This window comes from Bufo bufo, chromosome 1 (genome assembly GCF_905171765.1).
Source record: "Bufo bufo chromosome 1, aBufBuf1.1, whole genome shotgun sequence".
NCBI classification, from domain to species: domain Eukaryota; kingdom Metazoa; phylum Chordata; class Amphibia; order Anura; family Bufonidae; genus Bufo; species Bufo bufo.
Window position 1 is genome coordinate 429,563,996 of NC_053389.1, and position 21,637 is coordinate 429,585,632.

A 21,637-nucleotide genomic window follows, 5' to 3' on the forward strand; every position below is an offset into this window, starting at 1 on the left:
TTCAAATAATTTTTTATCAAAACAGATCATAAAAGGAGCGAAACGAGTAAAAAGTACTACAATTAGAACAAAACCATTATCTTAAAAATTTTATATTATACTTACCAACAATTTGTTCTTCTCCTTATGAGAATGTTCTATTTAAAGCAGTATTCTTGCTGACTTTTTTCGGATCTTTCCGAATCAGTGAGATAACGGAAGCAAATAGAATTTCGGATGCCCCGCTGCTGCTCAAGGATATATGCCTATATGAAGATAAAATAAAAATATTTATTAAAAAATCTAAAACTGATCAGCTGGGTAAAGGTGATTGGTGCAATTTAAATAAATATCCTTTTCCAGAATTATGCCCTGTCAGAGCTATGAAGGATTGGTTACAAACTAGAAGGGTAATTCCTGGTCCATTATTTATTCACGTTGACAAATCTCCATTAACGAAATTTCAATTTAATTTTGTCTTATCAAAATGTAAGTCTCATTTACAATTAGAGCAAGAAAAAATTTCTGCTCATTCATTTCGTGTAGGGGCAGCCACTTATGCTCATTCTTTAGGACTGAAGGATAACGTAATAAAACGAATTGGAAGGTGGAAATCCAATAGATACCAACTATATATTAGACCTGAATTATTATTTTAATATTTTTCAGATTTAAAGATCGTATGGATCCTAGGAAACCAGCTTATATCTTTGGCACGTGATCGTTCAACGATGCGTTTTAAATCGGATAATTTAGGTTTTGGTAATAAAGTGGTTGTGTTTTGGAGAGGTATTTCTGGTATTAGAATTCAGGAAATTTATTCTTTATGTTGTTCTTTTTCTCTAACTTGGCCTACGCCTGATTTGATTATTCTTCATATAGGTACTGACAACTTGGGCAGAATAAGCACTCATTTATTATTAAAGGATATGCAGGATACATTTTGTAAAATTCAAATATTATTACCATACTCGCAAATAGCGTTCTCAGAAATTATACCCAATTGGGATTGGAATTCATCTCAACTATCCTTTATGGAAAAAATAAGAATCCGAATCAATAGGAATATAGATACATAAGTTGTCTTATAGACATATTGAATTAGAAGGGTTCACTGCAGGATTATATAATATAGAAAAGAATTCATTATCTGATTTAGGATTAGACATTTTTAATGTTGGATTGCAAAATTTGGTGGAGAAAGGCTGCGGTGTTAATTAGCCATCTAGCTCCGCTATTTGGCGGTGTGGGGTAATAGTCACTCTTTGAGTGGACTAGGTGGATTTAATTATTTATGGTGATTAACTGGTTTATCAGATTTAATTCAGTTTATATATTTATTTATTTAAGTAACGTAAGTAACACCGTGGCCAATTTTATCCAACAAATAAAAGAAAGTAAAATAAAATAAAGATGATTAATACTTTCTGAGTGTTGTATTTAATGAAAGTAGGTTGATAGATTGGTTACAATGGAGTTTATGACACCATGGACAAACCTGATCGAGCATGCAATTAGGGGTGACATGGCTTATATTTCTTACCTGGTAACAGATGCTTTTGCGATCTGGGTATTTGCTGGTAACAGATGCCTCGTGCGATCTGGACTTGAAGGAATATCTTCTTCTTGATTGGAGAATGGTTCAACTGTTCGCACGTGAGTACCTATAAAAGAAAGGATCGGACAGTTATTATTCAGTTGGTGAGCAGCAAGAGAAGAAACCACCTCCCCCCATTCCCCTTTTAAATTTATGTCACGGTGTTAGCTTTGGGGTAATAGTCACTCTTTGAGTGGACTAGGTGGATTTAATTATTTATGGTGATTCACTAGAGTTTGTCTGCAAGTGAGATCTACAGAACGCCATCAGAAAGCAGTGTGTTTAGCAGACATTATAAAAAGGGGCTTATTCACTAGAGTTTGTCTGCAAGTGAGATCTACAGTACGCCATCAAAAAGCAGTGTGTTTAGCAGACATTATAAAAAGGGGCTTATTCACTAGAGTTTGTCTGCAAGTGAGATCTACAGTACGCCATCAGAAAGCAGTGCGTTTAGCAGACATTATAAAAAGGGGCTTATTCACTAGAGTTTGTCTGCAAGTGAGATCTACAGAACGCCATCAGAAAGCAGTGTGTTTAGCAGACATTATAAAAAGGGGCTTATTCACTAGAGTTTGTCTGCAAGTGAGATCTACAGAACGTCATCAGAAAGCAGTGTGTTTAGCAGACATTATAAAAAGGGGCTTATTCACTAGAGTGTGCCTGCTAGTGAGATATACACCGCGCCATCAGAGAAAAAAAAATTCTGGGGAAATTAACCTAATTTGTGCCACATCTGTGTGTGTGCGTTCAATCCAATGTTATTTGTATTTGGGACAAATTTAACTTGTTTTGGGCACATCTGTGTGTGAGTTCAATCCACAAACGTTATATACAGTATTCCAGCAGAGAATTATTTGTATTTGGGACAAATTTAACTAGTTTTGGGCACATCTGTGTGTGCGTTCAATCCACATACGTTATATATAGTATCCCAGCAGAGTATTATTTGTATTTGGGACAAATTTAACTAGTTTTGGGCACATCTGTGTGTGCGTTCAATCCACAAACGTTATATACAGTATTCCAGCAGAGAATTATTTGTATTTGGGACAAATTGAACTGTTTTGTACCAAACATACTGTCCATATAGTGTAGCTTTTTGTGACAAATACACTACCACATTTGAAAAGAGTGTCTGTTGCGCCAATCTAAATAATCTGTGCATAATCTAGTGTCCATATTCTGTTCATTACTGGGGCATATTCTGACTCAAATTTTAAATCTGTGTGTCTTACGACAATCTAAATAATCTGGTCCAAATCTAGTGTACATAGCGCGTGGCTCTGTTTCAAATACAGAACCACATGTGAAAACAGTGAATTTTGGCGAAAAGGTAAATATTTGTGCCACATCTACTGTGTGTGCATTTCATACATATCACTAACATATACTGTACTTCATCTGCAGATGGTGTATGGTAGTCTGTGACATTATCTGAGCTACATCCCCTGTGTAAAGTGTGCGCATCCAAAATACCTGTTTTAATTTATTGGCGCGTACACGTACATATCCTACGATACTGTACGTGTGACTTACTTTTAAGCATATATAATATTTAATATTAAGAAGGCTGCCAGTACGAGACGTGGAAGTGGCCGTGATGCTGAGGGTTCACGCAGAGGCTGTGGCCCTGGGCTCAATGAAACTGAGTAAAATAATGTATCTGAGGGCCTTCAGGTGTGCTAACCCTCTAAAACAGTGAAGGCGATGATGAACCTTTTAGAGACTGATTGCCCAAACTGCAACCATAAACACACTTATTTATCGCAAAGTGCCCACACAATCATTTACCCTGAATACTACAGTCCAATATAGTATATCTTCCATGTTCCTTATTATTTAGCTATAATAGCCTGCCTACAGTCAATGTGCTGCCTAAAAAGCATGTTGATATGATGGAGGAGGAGGAGAAGGACGAGAAAAGGAAGATTGAACCATATAACCTTTTTGGTGGTGGCAGAGGTGTATGTGCAGTACATTACAAACAACACATTTAAAGTCCCTTTACATTCAGCTGCTTTGATCTGGTGGAGTAGAGAAGTCAGGGACAATCCATGCCCGGTTCATTTTTATAATAGTCCACCTGTCAGCATTTTCAGTTGACAGGTGCATGCGCTTATCTGTTATTATGGCCCCAGCATCACTAAATACCCGCTGTGACAAAAAGCTGGCGGCAGGGCAGGCCAGCACCTCTGAGGCATAAAGAAGACAAACTGAGGGTGGTCTGGCTATCACCCTGTGTAATGTCTTCCCCCTAGTTCCACCTCTTCCACATGTGAAGCGTCCGCTTTCATCGTTAGCAGTCAGCGTTTCACTAGACACAGAAGTGGTATGGTTAGGCTGATAATAGCGGCATCGCCACTCACCATCTGTGTTTATCCCTCAAAGTTGCGTAAAACCTTACAGAGGTCAGACATACAAGAGCATGTTGCAGCTGGTATTCCACTACTGCCCTCTGCTGCTCACAAAGCCTGGACAACATGTAGAACGTAGAGTTCCTGCGCGTGCTCACGTCACACAATAGTCTGTTAGCTGGCAAATGCAAGCGCTGCAGCAGTGTTGCCAAACCGACATATTGTTATGGTTTGAGTTTGAGTTTCTGACTAGGCTGTAAAATAAAATATGTTATGGTTATTTGGTTATTTATGAGTTCTTAAAAAGTTCATGCCATTGGTTTACCTCCACTCTTGTGTGTTAGGTTTTTAGTTATATTAATGTATTAAGTTTGGGATGTTTATTGTGCATGGTAAATATCTGCTGTATGATTGCCATGTGTGTGAGCTTGCTGAGCTACAAAGCTGCCAACAAGTTATGGCCATTATCAGACACAACCAACCTGGTCCCTTATACCCTGCCACAGCTCTGCGGCGGTGTGCTGTGTCACCCAAGCAAATGAATTTCAGCGAGGCCTGTTGCCGCTTCCCCATGAGAATTCAGAGTTTGCAGTGGAGGAGAAGGTGGAGGCAGAGGAGAAGAAGGGTGGGTTGCAGAAATCCTGATGGAAGTAGTGCCCCGCAATCCTTGGCGTCGGTGGCACCTGTGCCACCCCAGGGTACGACTCGCTACTGGTCTTCACAAGGTTCACCCAGTGTACCGTCACGGAAATGTAGCATCCCTGTCCAAAAGCACTTGTCCGTGTGTCTGTCGTCGTTAAGTGGACCTTCCCATTAATTTCATTGGTCAGGGCACGGGTGGTGTTATGGGACATAATTGAGTTTTTATTGTTTGGTTTGAGTTAGTTTATTAATAGGATGTAAAATATGTTATCGTTATTGTTATTTATGAAATGTTGAGTTCTTATTTTGGTATGGCACAGTTTGCTAATTAAAAATCATTTTTCGTCCTCACTTTCCTCAAAAAAGCCCCAGACAGTGGAACACCTACCCCTTGGAGATTTGCCCAAGGGGGAATAGTTGCGGGCCTGTTTGTTGTGGACCTCTAACCCAAAAAAAAATTTGGGGAAATTGAAAATGGTCATTCTTTCTTGGTAGCCTGTGCTAACTTCTTAGAGGGTCAGATCAGCAGGCCCTTGCTCCGAATATTTTGGAGGGTCACCAGCAGGCCATCAAGAAAGGGTGTAAGAAAGGGTGTAAGAAAGGGTGTATTGGAGTGCCGGTTCGTTGTAATATTTGGCAGCCCTTTCACTTAGTGCATAGGCGTAGGAGTCCCACTATCTGAACTATTGTACCACAATGTGAATGAGCCCCTCCTTTATGTTAAATACAGGCTGTATTGGAGTGCTTCTTCCTTGTAATTTTTGGCAGCACTTGCACTGTATATACAATTGAATATACTGGAAAGAATGTTTCCTAACAATTTTTCTAGTAAAATAGATTTTTTTTTTGGGGGGGGGGGGTTTGTGCGTATTTTTGTCAGTCTGTAAAAGTGGCGTACAACTCGGACAACATAGTTCACAACAGCGACATTGGAGTCCAAGATGCATCCAGACATGTGCAGCGTCCCACTCGGGACACGTGGAACTGCAAATGTATTGCTTCATTGTCATTGCTGTATGGCATGTCATTTTGCATTGCTATATCTGTTGTATCCCTGTTCATAGGCTGGTCAAGTGTGCTTTATACATCCCACCACTAGATGGGGATAGCACCACTCTGGGATATCTAGCCCAACTCAAGTCTAATCTGTGTTCAGTTTTTTGCCAGTTAGTGAGTGTGCAGATCAAGCACAAGTCTGCTCAGAAGTGAAGTCTAGTCCAAGAAGGGAGAGAGTAGAAAAAGGACTTAAACCAAAGGATAATAGCCACTACCCAGGCATCAAAGACCTTTGGGAGTCTAGGTGAAGGATTCTCTAGCCACGGGCAATATCACCAAACTACACTGGATATAAAAGGGACTGGAAGCAAAGTCACTTACCAGTAAGAATTATACTGAACCACAGCCTGAGTCAGGACCTAGCCAAAACCTATTAACAGTGAATCAACAGAATTCCTCTATATACCCAGAGACTGTATTCTGTCTGGATGTTTATGCTGCAACTAAAACCAGCTACAGTAAAAGTTGGGAGATGTATCCTACCACTGTCTACCTCATTCTTCAATACTACCACTACAACTGGTTGTACCACCATAAACGGTACTGGCATCATGACAAATACCACCAAGGGACCCAGACGCCACAAGCACCCTAAACACCGCCATCATCAAGTGCATCTCAACCTCCATCTAGGCTGGTGCTCCCCTACCACAGAGTGTGCCCCGGAAGGTTTCGTGCTGTCTTCCTCATCACTGTGCTGCCGGCCCAGGGAGGCTTTCTGCTAACCGTGAGTAAACCGATAAACTGTATTACTACTCCCCCTCATCGGCCCACCGCGCACCTCACGTGTCACCCCTGTGGTTCTGGCATGTCGTACATGGTCCCCCTGCTGTTCCTGATCGATTTTAGAGGTGTTTCTTTCACTTTCAGACCTTTTCCCATGAAGCAGGCACCATCCCCTCATCAAAGCAGGGGGTGCCTGGTTGTCTCCTATTGACTTCCATTATACTCGGGTGCTCGGCCGAGCGCACGAATATCGCTATGTGTTCAGACTGAGCACTTTGGTGCTTGCTCATCACTAATAGGGCTGGCTTCTGCAGTCTGATCCCTGGCAGAAGAAGGTTTTGATGCTGAGGAAAGGCCTGAGCTATCTGTCCCTCTCTATCTCAGATGGCTGACAGTCACAAGGTCAGTCTGTCTGTTTTTTGTGGTAAACAACATCTGGATTTTTCCCTCCAAAACATGTTCTTCTTCAAATTCCATGGCAGCTGTGGAAAATTACTAGTTTCTTATGACCAGGATATATATCACAACATACATATAAAATGCAGCTACAGTATACAGTTTTAAAAAGTGCAAGTGAAATTAAGTAAGAAGTTTATAACTTTGCATAGGGGAAATAGACAAATGTCTATAAATGTCCAGACTTCAAAGTACCCCCTGCTCCAGGGCACTTATCGTGCTCACACCAGTTTTTTGCTACCTTATACTCCATAACCTGGGTCCCTAGCAGTGAAGTCCATTCTACACTTTTTGGCAGGCTCTTGGCATTACCTAGTGGTAGCCTTAGCTTCCCACTAACTGGAGTGGTTAAGGAAGACTGTTAGTAGTTTCTGAGTTTTCTGTCTGTGGTTCCAGACGGTGACCATATTATTTCCTTACATAATGGTTCTGAAGGACAAAATTGCCTGGTCCTGCTAAATGCATAACTTGGCAACTTTATAATGCTGAATGCCTAACTTGGCATAGCTAGTATTTAAGTACAGTAATAATCCCTTTGGATGTAGTACTTCTATTATAATCCATAATAGGTGCCTATTAAATATTTGACTATAAGAACATTCATAAACAATATATGAAATTTGATTCTTTGACTCTTTTGCCAACAAAACATGTGCTTTTATGTACTTAGAACAGATAATTTGGGAGACACTGAAATGCCAAATTTATTAGAAATGGAAACATTTCATAACCTTCATTGATGAATAGGTCATGTTTAATGTCAGTGGGTGAAGATAAAGGCACATTCTAAGGTATAAATACAATAAGTCTTAGATGTTGCTCAAAACTATCCAAGAAGACTTTGTAAAGTCCTTCTGAACCAACTAAATTGACATCTTCCATCATGAAGGTTGCATTTGCCTTTCTCTTTGTAGCTCTAAGCTGCTACTTTGGTAAGTTATTTTCATAAACTCTAATCAGCGTTCATTCTAACATTGTAAAGTTGAACAACTAATGTGAGCCATGCTTAGTTAAATTTAAACAAAAAAAAGTAAAATCTGATCTGCAATTATAGATAATGTTATGTAATGAAATATAGTTACATCTTTCTCAGATTCCAAAGTTTTACTACTCTAACTATAAAGAACCCTTTCCTGAATTGATGTCAAAAATGTTTTTCCTCCACATTATAATTAAGATGATATATTCAGATATTATGAAAAAAAATTGAAGAAACTAAATTAAACATTTTTTACCATCACTTGAATAGGTTCAGGAGATACAGGCTACACTGCTCATAAGAAAGGTAAGTAGTCTACGGTTTTAAGCAGGCTTATTTAGACCTAATTTACATTCACAATTATGTTGTATTTTTATAAATTTTGTGCCTAAAGCAGGAAAGAAGCCTGAAGAAAGATAGATCATTGATTGCTCTATTTTACATCCATTCTCAAAATACCATATCAAATACATACCGTAAACTAAACCTTTAGACAAGTTGGGCTCAATAGCCTTTAAACTATACTGCTCACTGTGATTGTTAGAACATTTTTAGGCAGGATTTACCGGTAGAGGTTGTTCAATACATTTCCAAGAAGTCTTTGGATATTTCTTCTGAATAACCTAAACTGAACATTTTCCCTCATGAATGTTACCATTACCATACACTTTATACCTCTAAACTGTTACTTTGATAAGTTATTTTCAAAAACTCTTGACAGCATGTTCAATCTAACACTCCTAGTTAAACTTGAATAAAAAAAAGATCTGCACAATTCCGTTAAATGTTATATAATGCAATATAATAAAGTTTATAGAACCAGATATACAAAAATATAGACAACTTGCGTGAACCTTAACCTTTTTATGTTTCACAAGTTCAGGAAATTTAGGCTACGTTGCTTATGAGCAACGGGACGATTATCATTTTTATTTATCCCTCCTGCCTTCCAAGAGACATAATTACTTTTTTTTTCTTTCTAGCCAAATGAGTGCACATTTTTTATGGAACAAGCTGTTAATGGAACCATTTTATTTACCATATCTTCGTGTCAAAATAGTTTTTTCTCCACATTAATAATTAAGATTATATATTCAGATATTATGTAAAAAAATTGAAGAAACTGAATTAAACGTTTTTTACCATCACTTGAATAGGTTCAGGAGATACAGGCTACACTGCTCATAAGAAAGGTAAGTAGTCTACGGTATTAAGCAGGCCTATTTAGATCCAATTTACATTTGCAATTTTGTTGTATTTTTTATAAATTTAGGGCCTAAAGCAGGAAAGAAGCCTGAAGAGAGATCATTGATTGCTCTATTGTACATCCATTCTCAAAATACCATATCAAATACATACTGTAAACTAAACCTTTAGACAAGTTGGGCTCAATAGCCTTTAAAATATACTGCTCACTATGATTGTTAGAAAATTTTTATGCAGGATTTACCGGTAGAGGTTGTTCAATACATTTCCAAGAAGTCTTTGAATATTTCTTCTGAATAACCTAAACTGAACATCTTCCCTCATGAATGTTACCATTACCCTACACTTTATACCTCTAAACTGTTACTTTGATAAGTTATTTTCATAAACTCTTGACAGCATGTTCAATCTAACACTCCTAGTTAAACTTGAATAAAAAAAAGATCTGCACAATTCCGTTAAATGTTATATAATGCAATATACTAAAGTTTATTGAACCAGTTATTATCCAAAAATATAGACAACTTGCGTGAACCCTAGCCTTTTTATATGTTTTACAAGTTCAGGAAATTCAGGCTATGTTGCTTATGAGCAACTGGACGATTATCATTTTTGTTTATCCCTCCTGCCTTCCCAGAGACATAACTACTTTCCTTTTATTTCTAGCCAAATAAGTGCAAATTTTTTATGGAACAAGTTTTTAATGGCACCATTTTATTTACCATATCTTGCATTGCATTTCATCAATGTGGGGTGAAATTGAAAAATAAACATTTAAATTCTGCCATTGGGTTTGTTCTTACAGGGTTCACTGTGCACTAAAAATGACATGCTGACCTTATTCTGAGGGTCAATGTGATCAGTTCTTATTCAATTTTTGGAGGGCAGGGTGATAAAAAAAAAAGGTAAAATTGGTCATATTTTTTGTTACGGCATATTTTTTGTTGACTGTGCATGATAAATATTGTTATATTTTAAAAGTTTGGACATTTTAGGTCATAACTATACCAATTATGTTTATTTTGATTTGAAATTTTAATATTCTTGTGTTTTTTTTTATATCTATATTTGTTAATTTGTAATCCACATTTAGAAGTTCAACATGCGATCCTTTGCTTATATCACTGACGGCTACAGTAATGTATTGGTACTCCATGATTTTGCCAAAGGGAGTCTGACCGGAGTACAGGGGAAGCCCTCTTCCTTTGTTTATCCCCTCAGATGCCATGGTCAGTCATCTCCGATGTTGATTACTATGACTGGATGTCAGCTGTATTACACAGCCAGCAACTTCTGTGTATAAAGCAAGCTCAGTTTTTGGACCCTAGATATATCTTTGAAAGCTCTTTTTTTTAAGAGCAAGCATGAAATCTGAACCATGACCTGTGCCTTTCTCCTAGAATTTATTTATAACAAGTGCACCTTTAACTAAGTGGGACTTAGTAGCTATACTAGATGCAAATATACCACTGTGTGATATATTTTAATTACCTAGTTTCACTCCTAAGCCCTGTTTTAAATTTGGGATGTCAACATTCCAAAAATTTCTTCATTATGGTTTTCTAAATTGTCCGTTAAAAAAAAAAATGTAATTGACCGTAATTTTAGGATAAGTTGTCCAGAGACAAAAAAAATCCAAGTAAGAAACGAATGCATGTTTTGAAGGTCCAAGTATTCTATACTATAGCTATAACTATTTTAAGTGTGAACTGAGCCTCCACTTTAAGTTAAACACTTTTAGAAACTTACTTGGTTTTATATATCAGAAAAGAACATATTTTATGTCCCTTCATGTTAACCATAGGGATTTGTTTTCCCTTCATTTTAATCTAAATAGCAAGGTAATAGATTGAATTATATGCATTTAGATACTTTTGACAAGTGATTTAGTAAGTAGCCTTGGCAATATAAATCCCAGGAACATTAAGGTATGCTAACATTAATATATATATAACATTTTATATTTTTGCAGTTGTACCCACGATCCCAAAAGACTGTCTTCAAAAATTAATTAAGGTAACAATTTAACAGTTAAATGGTCATTGTAGTTTTACACAACTTTGCATAAATTAATAGAACAGGTGAATATAAAAAAAACTTTGTAATATATTATCAGTGAAAAATGCCTTGTTCTCCAGTTTTAGGCTTTCCCCCACCTTTCCAAAACAAACATTACTTTTAAATTCTGTGATAAATTCATCTTGCCCACTCACTTCAGAATCAGATGACAAACTCCCATAGAAGTCTATAGAGATGGAGGGGGTAGGAGGAGTGATCTGCAGAAAGTGATAAACTCACTGCAGCAGCTACAGAACAAATTGGAAATTGTGTAAACTGAAATATGGTATTCAATGGACAACATATACACAGATAGGGCAATTTTTATTACATGGTGAACTTTATATATAAGATTATTTTTACACATACTAAACTACAGAAGTGACTATACTACTATATACTACTTAATTGAAAACATGAGCTTATGTATCGTTTTCCTAGCTGAGCTTTTTAAAATATTTTTAGGTTTCCCCTAATAAGGTTAAAGAACATATAAAAATAGATGTCAAATATAACATAGATAATGCTAGTCTCCCATCAAGCTGAGAAATGTATCGATTTCAGTTTAAAGGGGTATTCCGTTCATAGGAAGTCATGGCATGCTATAGATATGCCATCACATCATGATCTATGAGAGTCCAACCTAATGCTAATCACCTGAAAGAAGGGGCAGAATACCTTTTCCTACACAGAGGTCCCTAAGCTTGACCTCAGCAGCTAATTGTATATCCTAGAGACAGTCACTTCCATTAATGCTGAAATCCTTTTATACCCTGATTCAGACAATTGATGTCCGAATGGCATATTTTTTTGGGCAACTATACATTTAAGCAAATGATTCTGAGACCAGAATAGTGCACTCTGCAAGTTTCCTGGCATAGACAGATGAATTCAACCACTGAATACTTTTATGGGTCCATGTGCTGTCCAAATTGTACCACAGAATGCAGTTAACCAAATTGTGTCATAACGTTGTTCTATGGATAATTTTTGATTAGATTTGGCACAACTAGCTCACCAAGGGGGAGTGGCTTAATGTGAAAGTGCAATCGCTTAGTAGGATATGGGAATGGTCTAAGATTTTGATCCAAAATTGAGCCAAGATTTTGCACATAATTCTGTTGCAAAGTAAGCCAACCCATAGGTAATATATAGTTACAAAAAATTGTCTAGCCATGCACCAATTCTAAATGTTACACATCTTTAGAATACCTGTCAAAGCCGTGTACAGGATTAACAAATCTCCCCTAGTGTAGGCATAGCCAACTATAAAATGTACACACTGAGAACTTCAGTCCTTAACATATTATAATTTGTACATTACAGAATATTTCTTTTATTATTCTAAGATATTAACTGCCACTACTTTTAATAGGTTGATGTCCCAGAAACTCTTTTCAGACTCCAAGAAATGCTTTGCTTGTACATGAAGGCAAAGGTATGTGATATCAACTTCATCTGTTACATATGCAGGCATAGAGTAGGTAACATGTAAAAAAACATTATTATTAATTATTAGTTGGTTGCCTAATAGGCAATGCTTGACAATAAATGCATCAAAAGTGCATTGCTATATTACACAGTTTGATACAAAGATATATGCAAGAACAGCATGACGTTGCTGAGCCTCAGCGAAATCATGTACCATTCTTGCTCATGTGAATGCCAAGATCTTTTGGCTGCAGCAGTGTAATGGCCAAGAGCAGGAGCTACACCAGCTGATTAAAACCATATCTGGCTTCCCCGATCCATTATGACATTTAGGACAGATCAGCGTTTGAATAAATATGCAAATTAGGGTTTGCTTGCACTGAAGGCAGGCACTTCCCACTTGGTGCATACCTTAGCTCCTCCTTAGTGTCTCCACCAGGTAAGATACCAATGAAGTGGAGGCCGAGTGTCTTAAAAAATAGAGTGGAGAAGTTTAAGGGATTGGCCCATCTCACACATTAATGACATATCAGTAGGATATGTCACCAATGTTTGATATGTGTGGGCACCACCTCTGGAACCCACATCTGTCTCTAAAACGGAGTGCATTGGACTGCCAAAAATAGCCAAATGCCAGGTCCTATAGGAGTGAATGGAGCTTTGGCGGCGCTTCCACAGTGTGCTTCCCATTCATTTCTATGGGTCTACCAAAAATAGCTGAGTGCACCCTTCAGCTACTTAAGCCATAATTTGCACATTTCTCATAAATGGGGTAGGAAATGTATGGTTTTATTCAGCCAGGGCAGCCGTATCAGTCATTATACTTGGTTTGGTAGCGTTGATCCTGCTCACAGATGATTTTTATTTGTATATGATGTAAATAGTTAATTTATTTAGAATTATAATGCTTGTTATGGCAAAAAAAAAATTATGAGGAACAATGAAAGTTATATGAATAATGTCATATATGATAATATAGTTTGATATGTTATACAGAATTGTCAAATCTATATTATCCTTATCATTATTTATAATCATTATATTATGACAGTATTATTTTTAACAAAATATTGTTTCTCAATTTTTTTAGAAAACTCACAATGAGGAATTGTACAAGCAGTTCCTGAAGCAAGTACACATATCTCTGGTAAGGTTTTACTGAAAGTTTTTCCTCTTTACTTCATAATGGTTATTATTTTTCACAATAAACCACATTGGATACAATTATGTAACACCTCTCTTTATCTACACTTTTCCAGAAAGATACTACTTGTTCAATTAACCACATCCTGGGCACTCCTGATTTCCTGGTACTTAAACAACAAACAATGTTCATATTTATTTTTAATATTATACTATTAGTAGTATTATTTTTACTAGTGTTTGTTTAAATAAATCTTCAAGTAAGGCTCCATTCACACGTCCACAATTCTGTTCCACATTTTGTAGAACGGAATTGTGGACCCATTCATTTCTATGGGGTCGCACGATGTGCTGCCCGGATCCGGAATTGCGGATCCGCACTTCCGGGTCTGTAATTGCGGACAAGAATAGGCATATTCTATTAGTGCCGGTGATGTGCGGTCCGCAAAATGCCGGTGTCCGTGTTTTGCGGATCCGCGGATTAATGGATCCACAAAACGCACTACGGACATGTGAATGGAGCCTTAATCAGTTCTACCATGTTTTTAGAATATTTATTATAGTACGCTCTATATATATTAACCTTTTACCTACCAGGCCTGAATATTTAAATTCACACTTCCAAAGAAGCCCCAGTTATAGGGGAATAAAGCCTCTGGGTGACATTTTACACTGGCAGAGCTGTTGTGGGTCAGACTCAGTAGCTCTGCTGTGCTTAGAAAATACCTAGTGATAAGCAATCACAAAATCCAATAGAGACCTCTTCCTCTATGCACTGCTTAGCGCTTATTGAGCATTATGTAGCCTGGAAAAGAGAAGGCAAAAGCAGTTAAAATCTTTGTCACAGACTGAAGCAGGAGCCTTAAGGTGACCATCCTTTTGGTGAGGGCTTATCTCCAAGGAGAAAAATTTGATTGGACAAAAAATTAAATTTGCTTAATCTTCCTCTCCCTGACATCATCTGTTAAAGGGGTTCTCTGGGGATTAAGAAAATTAAAATACTTAAATATTACTTTATTATAAATATATTCTCAAATACCTTTCATTAGTTATAATGGTTTGTTTTGTCTAGGGAGCAATCATTAGGAGAAACAAAATGGCCACTGTCCTATTAGTACACACAAAACCTGTCCTAATCACACAGCAGGACAAGTTACTGCACAAAACTGAGGTAAAGAGCTGCCTCATCCTCCTCTCCTACTTGTCAGGGATTATGATCCTGAATACAGTTTAATATGATATTTAGCTGAATGTTTGTGGGAATAGAGTTCATAATGAGACATAAAGTACAGAGAGGACAGACAGGACAGACTGTGGTAATGTGGGGCTGTGGTAATGAGACTGCAAACAAGTGCAGCTACTCATTAGCCACATCTGCTCATGAACTCCATTCCTACAGAGATTCAGCTAAAGATCCTATCAGCTGTATTCAGGGTCATAATCCATGATAAGTAGAGCAGAGCGGAGGATGAGGCAGATTTTTATCTCAGTGTTGTGAGGTAACTTGTCCTGCTGTGTGATTAGACAAAACTAGCCATTATAACTAATGTAAGATATATGGGAATATATTTATAATGAAGTAATATTTAAGTATTTTCATTTTCTTAATTACCGGTATAGTCGGTAGCTGTACATACACATTAGATTGTTGGCCGAACCCACTGTTCTTGATGTGTTCACACAACAATAAAACTAATAAGTCTTGGGGCCTTTGCTTCTGCCATGGCAAATAACATTGCTGCAGATTCGGGAGCTGCACTGCACTATCCACCATCAAAAGATTTTGAGAGGATGTTAGGTATTTAATTATCCCTGCCTTCACAATAACTAAAACAATATTTATTAGCCAACTTTTGTACTATTGTTACTATTGTATGTTTTTTTCAACAGGAACAGCTTGGTGATCAAGTTGGAAAAGTAGCAGAACATTGTGGGATGGAAATTTTGAAGGCAGTGGTAAGATTTTCCTTTAATAGTTTGGTTTACAGATTAAAGTTTATATATATATATATATATATATATATATGGAGAGAGAGAGAGAGAGAGAGAGAGTGAGAAAATAGAGCTAGCATATGGTTAATTATATACTTATTATATATGTATATTAAATGTCATATTTCTCTAAATTGAGACATGTTTTTTGGCAACATAATACATGCAGCATTTAAATTATTATTATTATTATTATTATTATTATTATTATTATTATTATTATTGTCACAGAACAAATCAAAAATAGGCTCAGTAGTGGTGGTCGGCATGTATATTAATAAGAAACCAAATTCCCCTCAGGCAAAATACTACCCCAAATTCACACTTATAAAGTTTACATTTTATTTATTGCTATTTAAAATATTAACGGTCTAGTAAAAAGGAAAAGGAAATCCCCCCAAGAAAACACAGAATTTAAAACTGCTGGTGTGCAGTCACAGAACCTTATGAGTAGTGATGAGTGACGTTTTCAAAAATTTGAGTTTGCAACTTTGCCTAACTTTGTCAAGAAATTCCATTCGTAATTTGTCGCGAATAGCTTTCCATAGCATGGAGCGAGTGTAATTACAGGAAATAGCAATTGCGTTGCCCCTGTCATTTAACCTCTCAGACGCCGCATTCAATGCTGATCGTGGCATCTGAGACTCACGTTCAGGTGCTCAGCGGGTTAATCCAGGGTTAAAAAAAAAATGTATATTCCTCTCATCCACTTGATAGCAGAGAGGCTATCCGCTCATGTCTTGATTGAAGAAAACCCGCCAAAGGACCTGCAGCGAGCATGATGACGTCACCACATGATCACACAGGCCATGCGTGGTGACGTTATCCATTTAAGAATGTATTTGTATATATGGTATGTGATAAAGTCTTTATAGCAGCATATAGAGGTTCAGCAGCAGTAAGGACGCACATAACCTTTATGCACTGTCTTACAGACACCATACACATGGCCTCCGCTGTGAACATGAATGTCTTCCTCTAGAAATGCTTCTTGGGGTGAAAACTTGATGATTTGGCATCCAACACTGCATGTCACATTTTGGTATGCCTAAGGCCTCATGCACGCAACAGTTTTTCGGGTCATTTTGGCATTTTGGCGGCTCGGATGCGGACCCATTCACTTCACATGGAGTGCTGTCCGCATCCGTTGCTCCGTTCCATGGCCCCACTAAAAAAATATAACATGTCCTATTCTTGTCCACGCTTTGCGGACAAGAATAGGCATTTATATTGAAGGCTGTCTGCGCAAGGACGCCAAACGTGTTTTGTGGATCTGCGATTTGTGGACCGCAAAACACACCACGGTCGTGTGTATGAGGCCTATGTATGAAGACATGCACAGGTTTAGTAGGGTCCCATAGATTTCTTTGAATGCTCTAATATGACCCCCTACAATTTATATGCTGTATAGAGACAGTTGTGTACATGAACTTTTTGACATGTATATCAGGACCCATTTGTATAATATAGTATAGTGCTCTTTATAAGGAGGCAGCTATTGTATACTGTACTGCACTATAGTTTATAGTAGACTTCATCATAAAGTAAGAATGTCTCATTCAGATACTATACTATAAATCTAAAATGTTTCCATTGGCTTCCAGGAGGGTCTTAATTTAAGCGATGTTGTGATGGACTTTTTTTGCGATGCGTTGGTAAGTTGTTATTAAATAAATTGCTTTGTGGTGTAAAAAATAAATGACTATATAATATTTTCTTTGCAATCAGGTTCAATATTGTATGTTCTAATTGGCATATATTTTCATAGGGGGAAACACTTAAATCATTGAGCCAAACTCTGGTAAGACATCCATTTATCTCTCTTAAAGGCTGTGGATACATTCTGGGAAATTTTTTATGATTGCATTTTACACATTTCGGGCTAAAAATCTTTTTTTCAATTGGTCTTTAATAAATAACTGCAGTTTTTGTGATATATGCGGTTAAAAAAAATTGTCTAATTAGATGAGTTCCTTCAGTATGCAGCTCATGTTAAGCCTTATTTCTCATCTCCTGCCCCCATAGACACTAATTTGAGCCATATTCTTATTCGTTTGATAAGGGTTTAGCTATAATTAGCGTTTATAAGGTCAGGAAATAAGAGATAGGGCTGTTACACGAGATTTTTGATACAATAATTACCAAATATATTCTGCTTTATGTGATTTTCTTCCAGTAACTTACACTTCAGCTGTCCTAAATATCTTAACAAAATCCCTACTAATTAATATTAATTAGGAGCTCCACCTTTGTCAATGCATTATTTAGCAGTCAACTTCATTCAGAGTGTCAATCTAATGAGCTGAGGATTATATATGTATATATATATATATATATATATATATATATATATATACTAGCAGAAGGACCCTGCTTTGCATGGGTATATTTCATCTATTTAATTTAATGTTTCTGTGTGTCGTTAAAAGATATCCACAGTACCCCCCATAACAGTGACCTCTACAGTACCCGCCCCCTTAACAGTGAACTCCACAGCCCCTCACCCCTTAACACTGACCACTCATAGTGCCCCGCCTCCTTAAAATGGGACCTCCACAGCAGCCCATCCACTTAACTTTGATCTTCACATCAGCCTGCCCCTTTAACAGTGAGTTTCACAGCACCCTACTCCCTTGACATTGACCTCCTCAGGGGCCAGCACCCTTAACAGTGACCTATACAGCACCTTGTTCCTTAACACTGACCTCCATAGGGGACCATCCCCTTATCTGTGACCTCCCCTGTTCCCTGCCCCCTTAACAGAGAGCTCCACAGCACCCGTCCCTTTAACAGTGACTGCCACAGTACCCCTTTCCTGCTCCCTTAACAGTGACCTCACAGTACCCTGCTGCCCCTTTAATAGTGGCCCTGCTGCATTAACAGTGACCTCCACAGTGGCCTGCACCCTTAACAGTAACATCCACAGTGAACGCCCCTTTAACAGTGACCTCCAAAGCAGCTGCCCCTTTAATAGTGGCCCCTTCCCCCTTAACAGTGACCTTCACAGCAATTGCCCCTTTAATAGTGGCACCTGCCCCCTTAACAGTGACCTCCACAGCGCCCTGCCCCTTTAAGGCTAGGGCTACATGACGACATGCGACACAACAGTCGCAAAAAATCCATCCAAGATAGATGCATGTAGCAGTGTAGTTGTGCCATATGTGTTGTGTGACCTATTGTCGTCGTGTAGCCCTAGCCTAAAGCTGACCTACAGCAGTGAAGAAAAATGGCTAGGTTGTTATGGAAACCCAGAGTAAAACTGTGTGCATGTGGAGACTAAGGGCCTAAAAGCTTTTATTGGCTGATAAGGGACATGTGACGGCGTGTATGGCAATTGGGATATGAGTGGAAGACTTGCAGGATTGTATTGGCTAATGCAGCTCATTTTTTGGGAATATCTCAGGAACGGTACGTCCTAGAGAGCTGAGACACGGTCTAAAACCTTCCCGGACACCTGATGTACCTGTGTGCCAAATTTGGTGAAGATCAGTCCAGTCGTTTGGTCGCACATAAAGAACAGACAGACAGACAAACAGACAGGCATTTAGACAGACATAAAGTCATTTTTCTAAATATAAGAGATATATGCCACTGAAAAGTGAGGAATTTGGTTAATATTTGAGAATATTTGATATTATAACTGATGTTAGGACAAACCATTACTAAATCATATTCTTTTTTTCTCTAATCATTCATCATACTGTATGTTATTATGTTTTTAGGCTGGTTTGAATTTGAATGTTGGAGGTGGTGTTGGAGGTATTGTTGGAGGTGGTGTTGGAGGTATTGTTGGAGGTGGTGTTGGAGGACTACCACTAGTAGGATAAGGAGAAAAATCTGAAATGTGAGTTCTAAGAAATGTTTTGTAAGCTTACATTAACCTGTATACCCTGTATGTATTGAACTGGTTAAACAAATGAAGCAGGAATTAGGTGATGCTTTTAAATGTTTATTTATGGAATAGTGCCCCCTACTGTAAATTATATGAATCTTATCAGTCACCTCTGGATGCAATGATCTTATGAAGGCATAACAGGTTGCACAACTCCAAGGTGACTTCTGATATACTTTATAATAGGGAGCCTATCCTTCCTCATAAGGCAAACCTCAACTGCTGCAGAACCTTCTTTTAAGGAGTAAGTTACAGTAGGTATTTTATTGATTGGAATGATTTCAAAGGGAAAGTCTGTAGCATTTGATGTGTTAGGTTATGTAGTTCTGTATCAGTTAAACACATCAAATAATGCACATGACTTCTTTCTAAAGAGATATAGAAAGCACTCCACTTAAGGAAATAATTGGTATCGGGTGAGTGACAGACTGCCCCTTCAGAAAGGAATATATAGCCTATGTAGAGCCACTCATCTCTGTATGTCAGAATTCAAGTTTATGCTACCATTAGTTACTGAAATGTCAATGAAAACTTCTATTATATAATAGAAAGACTATATTTTGTACTCCTTAAAGTGGTATTTCTTTCTTAGCTCCTTGTGCTAAACTGTATCTGTAGCTCCTATTCACTTCTGTGGGCGTTACAAGAACAGCACGTTTCCATAACCACAGTCACCTCTGGCTTCCGCATTGGACTAGTATCCCAATCCCTGCCATTCATTTTTTTATTGTTCCATGACATGAATGTACATTATAGAGCGCATTACATTTATGTTACAATAACCACATGGGATAATTATGTGATTAAGCACACCAAGGTTAGAGCAGCCTATAATACTAGCCATATAACCCAATAAATGTTATGGTCAATAGTACAGCAGCATCTAAGGAGCTTGATAGAGCATATTGTCTCATGCTATTATAACAAGGGAGAAGAAGTTGATGAGTCATCATAGCAGTCCAGGCCCAAAGCTGGCCATACACATTAAAAGTATGTTGGCTGAATGTACTGATTTTGGGCAAGTTGGATTTCAACTGCCAAGTTCTTTTGTTCTCAGGGAATCAGAGATTTCCAGCATAGGTGTAAATAAAGTTCAGCTCTGATTCTTGTGCAACATTTTAGCAGCATCACTAGGTATCTTAAGTGACCCATGGAAGCAGCACTAACATTTTATTGCTAGGATCTTAAAAAAAATCAGGGGCACAAATTCAAAGACATATGTTTTGATACCCCTCCACTTTCCAACAGCAAACCTATAGGGCAACTTTTCTTACATGGCCGGGTTAGATACAGCAGCTCAGCTATATGCATGGTAGTGTAGCTCTATAATGCAGCAACAAATATTGGTCAGGTACCAGATCTACACAATGAAAAGTGATTACAGTAAAGTTTCTTCTATGATTTCAGTTGTTGCCTGTCCAATACTATATAAGGTGTTTGACAGAGCAGAGAGGGTTCTCCAAACGTCATTGTGCTTATTGTACAGTTCTATACATACACTAACTTCCACCAAGGGGATGAAAAGCTTCAATCTACTTGAGCTGTATGTCCTATTATGGACCTCACGTTAGTTATTGTAAGTAGGGGTGGTGATGAAAGTTAATGAACTCCTTTCTGACAGTGGGGGATATCTGGCAGCCTGTGCATTCATAAATCTTTCACTGTCTTCTCAACATCAGCATCTCTTCGCAACAAAAGAGTTCTGTTAGCAGGCTAGCAAACATCAAAGGAAATTAAAAAGGAGATTAAAAAAGTACAATCAGCCTTAATGTTGTTAGGGAGACCTGCAAAGCCCCCTGGGTTATGGGCCAGTTTGCAACTTCAACTGCTAAAGTGCAGCATGTAATCTTTTAGCTTAACGAAGCAGGCACAGGCAGGCGCACACTCCGCTCGGCAAATAGCACATTGTTACAGAGTACCCATGTGTTATGCCACCAGCTATTAAACCCCAGGGGGCACAGGCAGGAGCAGCGATGTATGCTCTTGCCTGTACACAATTCTTTGCGGCCCATTGATACAATGCAGAGTCTGTTCTCTGTACACTGCTGACATAAGTGATGTGATGTGCAAGAATAGTGAATTTAAAAGCTATTTATACCTTTGGAGGCAATTTTTGTTTATGATTG

At 37.9% G+C, this 21,637-nt stretch overlaps 1 long non-coding RNA gene across 1 annotated transcript; it reads right to left on the reverse strand.

Annotated features, from left to right (window-relative positions):
• Positions 1-1,521: 1,521 nt before the first annotated feature.
• On the reverse strand, positions 1,522-18,316 carry LOC120978468. The gene is made up of 3 exons (XR_005774100.1): positions 18,306-18,316; positions 12,896-12,900; positions 1,522-1,643 (listed from the first exon to the last, which is right to left on the reverse strand). It is a non-coding gene; the product is annotated as an uncharacterized LOC120978468 (long non-coding RNA).
• Between the last annotated feature and the right edge of the window lie 3,321 nt (positions 18,317-21,637).